General features: G+C 44.3%; 1 non-coding gene across 1 annotated transcript; it reads left to right on the top strand.

The window, feature by feature from the left end:
* The first annotated feature begins 2,246 nt into the window (after positions 1-2,246).
* On the top strand, positions 2,247-2,319 carry TRNAA-AGC (transfer RNA alanine (anticodon AGC)). The gene has a single exon. It is a non-coding gene; the product is annotated as a tRNA-Ala (tRNA).
* The last annotated feature ends 3,848 nt before the right edge of the window (positions 2,320-6,167 follow it).

The raw sequence follows: 6,167 nt of genomic DNA, 5'->3' as shown, positions 1-6,167 counted from the left end.
CCCTATGAGCTTCCTGTTGTATCCTGCAAATTCTGTCACTCAGAGTTTCAAAAGGACCATGCCTTTGTCCATCTTTGTTACTTGTCCTTTCCATTCTATATTTTCCTCAAGATAATGGCCTTGGACTTGGAGTGATAGAATAAATATGAATCATGGGACATCAAAACCCAAGTTGGAAGAGGTATAAACTGCCCTTGACTCACTAAAAGCATCAGGTCTAGATGAACACTATCTCAGGATACTAAAAGCAGATGGGATGGGAGGCTGTGGGATTGAAAAAAGACAAATATCCCAAATTTCTCCCAAAGAAATAAGGGTGAAGTGTATAATCTAGGCCAGTGAGCTTAGCTTTGACTCTTCCAATTATTATTTGGAAAGGGAGGTAATGATTACTAGGAGCCAGTAAAACTTCAACAAATAAGCAATTAATAAACATTGTTAAGCACCATATTTCAGACACTCTACTATATTCTTTATCAAGAACATGTCATGGCAGATTAACCTAATTTCACTTTTTTGCTTTTTATGCCTTTTGGTTTTTTACTTCACCTTGATTTTCATATATAATCCTCCCTTTTCCCTACGCATTTAGTTTTGCCTTATACTCAAGATTGTAAGAGAAACCTAAAGTTCAACAAAATGAATCAACGCTAATAGCGTGCACAGCCTTCCACACTCATGGAACCCCACCTTTCCGAAGAATGGGAGGAGGTGCATTCATTTTCTTTTCATAAAGGGTTACTAGGCTGTAGGTGAATGCTGTAGATTTAGCCTAGTTTAATTTCAACAAAACACCTGAACAACTCTCATTTTCTCTTTCTAGACAATATGTATTGATGTAATCTAGATGGTAGCAAGGCTAGGTAGCAAGGTTTAAGAACCGTACCTAGAGGATACTAATTTAAATCAACATCAGTTTTGAAGGAGTCCTTTAGTGTTGAGGTCCAGGGAGCTATCCCGGATCTGGTGCTGCAATTTTTGTTAATAGCTTGGATAAAGACGGCACTTAGCCCCATTCTTTGCATCTTCCACTCTTCCACTATCCTTGGTAACCAAAGTCCAAAAATAGGATGCTTCCCCGCAATTCTCTAGTCTGTGATTGTACCCGAAGAGTGATGGAGGGCTAAAAATTCTTCTGGGGTATGGATTCTATTAATCAGAGACTGATGACTAACTATGCCTCACTGTAATGATTCTCACCCAGAATACATGGGGAAGGAGGGCAAGGAGGGAGGAGGAAAAGAAAAAGCCTTTATCAAGGACCTATTAGTGCTAGGCCTGACCAGTGCTAAACACTTTGCAAATATAATCTTGCTTGCTCTTCACATCAGTACCGGAGAGTCCAGGTGATTTACCAATGTCTGAGGTCAAATTTGAACTCAGGTGAAGACAACTTCAAATGGAGTCAGCAAAGGTGTGACAGGACTGAAAAAAGATTGAACAGATGTTCCTAACTGCAAGACCTGCACTCTCCCCATTCACCACTTCATGCCTCTGGCACAAGGGGCCAGAAGCAGAAAGATACAAAGGAACGATCTGGACTGAATTCCCCGGTACCTTTCCCGTGATCTCTACGAAGAGAAATGTGACCTTTCCTTCAATGACCCAGTTAGCTGCCGCCTCACACCCAGGTGATGTGCTTTGTTTATCCACGAAAATCAACTATGTCACACTCTCCAGATTTCGAGTAGTTTTGTATCAGAGCAAAATGAGGACTTCCTATTCACTTACAGAGAGACTCATTTCCCCAGCGATCTGCATTGACCTGGTGATCCCATCCACAAGGTGGAGTCCTTGGCCCTGAAGTAGGCCGTTACTTTAAAAAAGGCCTTTACATAGCAGTCCCCTGGAGGATGGACTGCCCATAGAGATCCAGAATCAGAGAAGTGTCTCTCTTTGGAGAAAACCTCCCAAGAAACTGATTCCTGGTGGAGGAGATGCTCCTTGGTGCAGGGTGCAGGGTGCAGGGTGCAGGGCGCGGGGTGCCTTTCAAAATTACAAATTCTGTAGGGTTTCTTCCCCTTCGCGGTTCCCAGTTCCTGTTTTATCAGGAGCCTTGTGATCATATCCATCTTCCTTCTGCTTTGCTAGCCTGTGTCTTTCCCTTCCCCTAGCTCTACTATTGAACAGTTCTTAGTTTTTTCTCTTTTGTTGCATTCTCCGTTAAAATTGAAATTTCACTGAGTCCCAACGCTGCCTATCTAACATTGTCTCAACAGGAACAAGAAGGAACCATCTGCGTATCTGGGGGATTAGCTCAAATGGTAGAGCGCTCGCTTAGCATGCGAGAGGTAGCGGGATCGATGCCCGCATCCTCCACGAGCATTTTTGTATGCAGGGGTTCCAGACACGTCCTAAATGGGTCTGGAAATAGAAATGAAGACAAGGATTTTTCATCAGTTTCTCTACTACCTCAAGCTGAAAGATTGGCTCATAACCAACTGTCAATGAGGCCACTACTTTCCCGTTCGCTTTACAAGGTTTCGTTTGCTGAAGATATACCTTATATACCTACGACCGAGTTCGAAATTTAGAAGACCTGGAGTAGCTCACACAGTCGAACTAGACAAAACCAAGAGATCGCAAGATTGTGCACCTAATTCTTGGGTTGGATTTTTTTCTACCGGTCTAAGGATCTGGCATCAGACTTTCACTTTCAATTCCAGTCATAGAAATGGGTCTCTGAACAATCTCCCTTTCTTTTGGACTCTGAAGTGACCATGGGAGTGCCTTGGGCACCCCAATTCCGAAGGGAAGGGAGCAAGACAGACTTAAACACACACACACACACACACACACACACACACACATACACACACACACACACACACACACACACACACACACACACACACACACACACACACACACACCTCCCGTTTCTTCACTTGGAAAAAAGGCAAGCTCGCTCCTCAGCAAAACAGCTCAAGGCAGGAAATAGTGAAAACGCTGGCTGCAACCGAATCTGAGTTTTTCTGTCTACCCAAAGCTGGGTGTTCCTGCAAGGGGTGCAGCAGTTACCCTTGTGCTTACAAAGTGAGATTTCACATCTGGGACCCCCACAAAATCCCCTTGTCTCTCTCTGGCCCAGGACAGACCACTCTCCTGCACACTTGAGTAGGCTACTACGAGGTAGACGGGATTGCAGGTTTAGGCAGGTCCCACACCGTAAGAAGACACCCCAGAGAAAAAGAGGGGAACGTACACTCCGGCTTCAGAACAAAAACTGAACTCGTCTCCGATTTCCCGGTTAACAATTAAGAAGCCAAGAGCCAGTTGAGGGGGGATGAAAAGGCCCCAGAGGAGCAGTGGCCTGAAGAAGAAAAAAGCCTCAGAAAGCGAGGGGAAGGAAGAAACCCGCGGTCCTTCTGCTTCTCCTTAGTCCTAGCGTGTGAGAGTTCTGGGAGAGAGAAGTGGGGAGAGGGAGGGGTGCTGGCGGAGGAGGGGAGGGAGGGCGAGGCTGGGAGAGTGTGTAGGGAAATCTCTGGTGAGTCCAGTGAGAAAGTAAGTTAAGCTGGTGGGGGCCACTGGAGCTTAGCTCGTAGCTGTCCTAGGGAATGAGGAGAAGGAAAGGCGCAAGGAGAGGGGACAGAGAGGTTGAGACCGAACTGAGGCTTCAGAGTAGGGTAATAGGTCTAATCCGTAGGGGAAAGAGAGAGCAACGAGGAATTCTTATATTTGACTAATTTTTTTATTATTATTATTAAATGCACACATTTTAAAGGCAATTCAGCAAGTATTTATTAAGAACCCCTCATTTGCAAGGCTGGAGATATATAAATGAGGAAGACCTTGACCTCGAGGAGTTTACACACTGAAGGAAAAATACGGAGAAACATCTAAAACAGTTTTAGACGTGATGCGGGCAAAGAAGCAGATAAAGGGCTCCAGGGGTATTTGGGGAAAACAGGATGATTTCGCCTCCTGACATCAGGGAAGGAAAACCCGATCGACTGGAACCTGAGCTGAGCTTTTATGAGAAAAGTTTTAGGAGCCTGAAAACAGGGAAGATCTCCCGGGAGAAGGCATTGAGGAGGGAGACGGACGGCAACTAGAATTTGGGAACAGTTTAGTGGTCCAGGGTGCCTGGAACGTAGAGCGAAGGAAACAGGATAAAGAGAATCAGCATTAGATAATGGGATAATGGAGAGGCTTCAATACCGGATGAAGAAATTTTCGTTTTTATGTCACTGGAAAACATTGAAGAATAGTCAGTAGGAAAATGACATGATCAAATGTCTGTCTTAGACAATTGATTCTAGCAGCTATGGGGTGGCTACATTGGAGATGAGACTGGAGGCTGGAGGACCACTCCAGACGCTGTTTCAAAGAGACTGATGTGTTAAAGGAAGATCTCAGGACCCAAAGGCTCTAAATGAAACAGAGCCTGATCACAGACTACAATGCACTTATTATCTGCGAAAAGCTTGCAAAGGAGGAAGGGAGAGACACAGAAAGAGAGAGACACAAAGAGATAGAAAGATATACACAAAGAGAGAGTGGGGGCGGGGAGAGAGAGAGAGAGAGAGAGAGAGAGAGAGAGTTCTCAGGGGCTCAATGCGGAATGGAAAAAGGATAACATAATGTAGTTTCTAGAGGTTTGGGGGGTGGGGAGAGGTTTTAGGGAGAAGATAGCTGTAGACACAATAAGACAGGCAGCAGGATGTTTAAAAAGTCTGGAACAAAGTCTTGAGTCTACAGCTAGTATTTAAGGTTGCCCTTGAGCTGGTCAAGATTGATTCTGTGGTTTCTGACTACAAGGTATCTCCAAATATGCTAGAGTTCGTTTAAAGGATCGCAGGTATGTCTCACAATTTGGAGCTTCAGAAACCTTTCTGATTGGCTAGTAACTCTGACAAGTTAATGTAGTCATTATAGACTATGTTAAACAGATATGAGTCTATATTTGGGTGGTAGCCCTGTGAAAGAGAGGAATTGGAGAGGTGAGGGGGAGGTACAATTCACAGGACTTAGCAACTGATTAGATATGGGCAGGGTAGTAGAGTAGGGGGAAGCTAAGCGATGCAGTTGATAGTGCATTGGGCCTGGAGTCAGGAGGATCTGAGTTCAAATTTGACCTCAGACACTTACTAGCTGTGTGACCCTGGGCAAGTCACTTAACCCCTATTTGCCTCAGTTCCTCATATGTTAAAAAAAAAAAAGTGGAGGAGGGAGAGTCATTGGAGAAGGAAATGGCAAACTACTTCAGTATCTTTGCAAAAAAAAAAACACCGAAAAACAAAACAAAACCCACAACCCGTAGATTTGTCCATGGGGTCACAACTCAGAAACAATATGGGATTGAGTGAAGTGGGGTGGGGTGAGGGAGAAAGGGACAAGCACATAGTCCAGAGAGGTTTGTCTCAGAATAATTTCAGTCTCCCTTGTCCCAGAGAAAGTCCCAAGCCCCGCCTGGACTTTTTAGTTTGGAGGATAATAAAATGCACAAGAGAATTTTTTTCATGACTCCCAGAGTATCCCAAGGCATAGACTGGCACTGCTTGTAATTCAGGGAACATTTGAAGCCGAGTGCCCTGCAGCATCCTTCAACTTTGCTGTCTAAATCTCAAATCTTATGATCCTTACCATTCTTCCAGACCCTCTAGCTTATGGTGGGGACCATCTAGCTTTCTCTTATCTTGATCAGGGAGACTGTTTAAAAAAAAGCACCAAACAAACCTAAAAGCTTTTCCTTGAGGGCTTCTCAGCCTATTTGTGTTAGGACGTACAGTTAGGTCATTCAAACCCACCTGCCGACACTTTATCTCTAGGGAAATTGACCTTGGGTGGCACACAGAACATTCCCAATCTCTTTTCCTTTGGACATTCTCCTTATGATTTACAAACCAATTTCTATTCAACAGTATTTTAAACATCCTCAACAAATGAGGCTCTTCCCAGATACCTGGAATAGGAGAATCACGTTTGTAGAAAGGTGTGATTGGGGAGAGATAGGCTTCTTTCCTAAACTATCTCTTTGGGGGGGGCTAGGGATAGGGGCTACAAACCTTTGTTCTTCTTCAACTATAAGGTGCCTTCCCCTAGGACTTTCTTCAGCATAGTGGAGGACTGGAAGGTAGTCTGAAAAAAGCTACCAAAGATTCTGGTCTCCAAAGCTAGGTTGATTCAATTGTTTGTCCTCTTAGAAGATCCTGGATGCGTATCAC

Source organism: Notamacropus eugenii, chromosome 1, assembly GCF_028372415.1.
Source record: "Notamacropus eugenii isolate mMacEug1 chromosome 1, mMacEug1.pri_v2, whole genome shotgun sequence".
Classification (NCBI taxonomy): domain Eukaryota; kingdom Metazoa; phylum Chordata; class Mammalia; order Diprotodontia; family Macropodidae; genus Notamacropus; species Notamacropus eugenii.
This window is presented reverse-complemented; position numbering and strand designations above follow the sequence as displayed.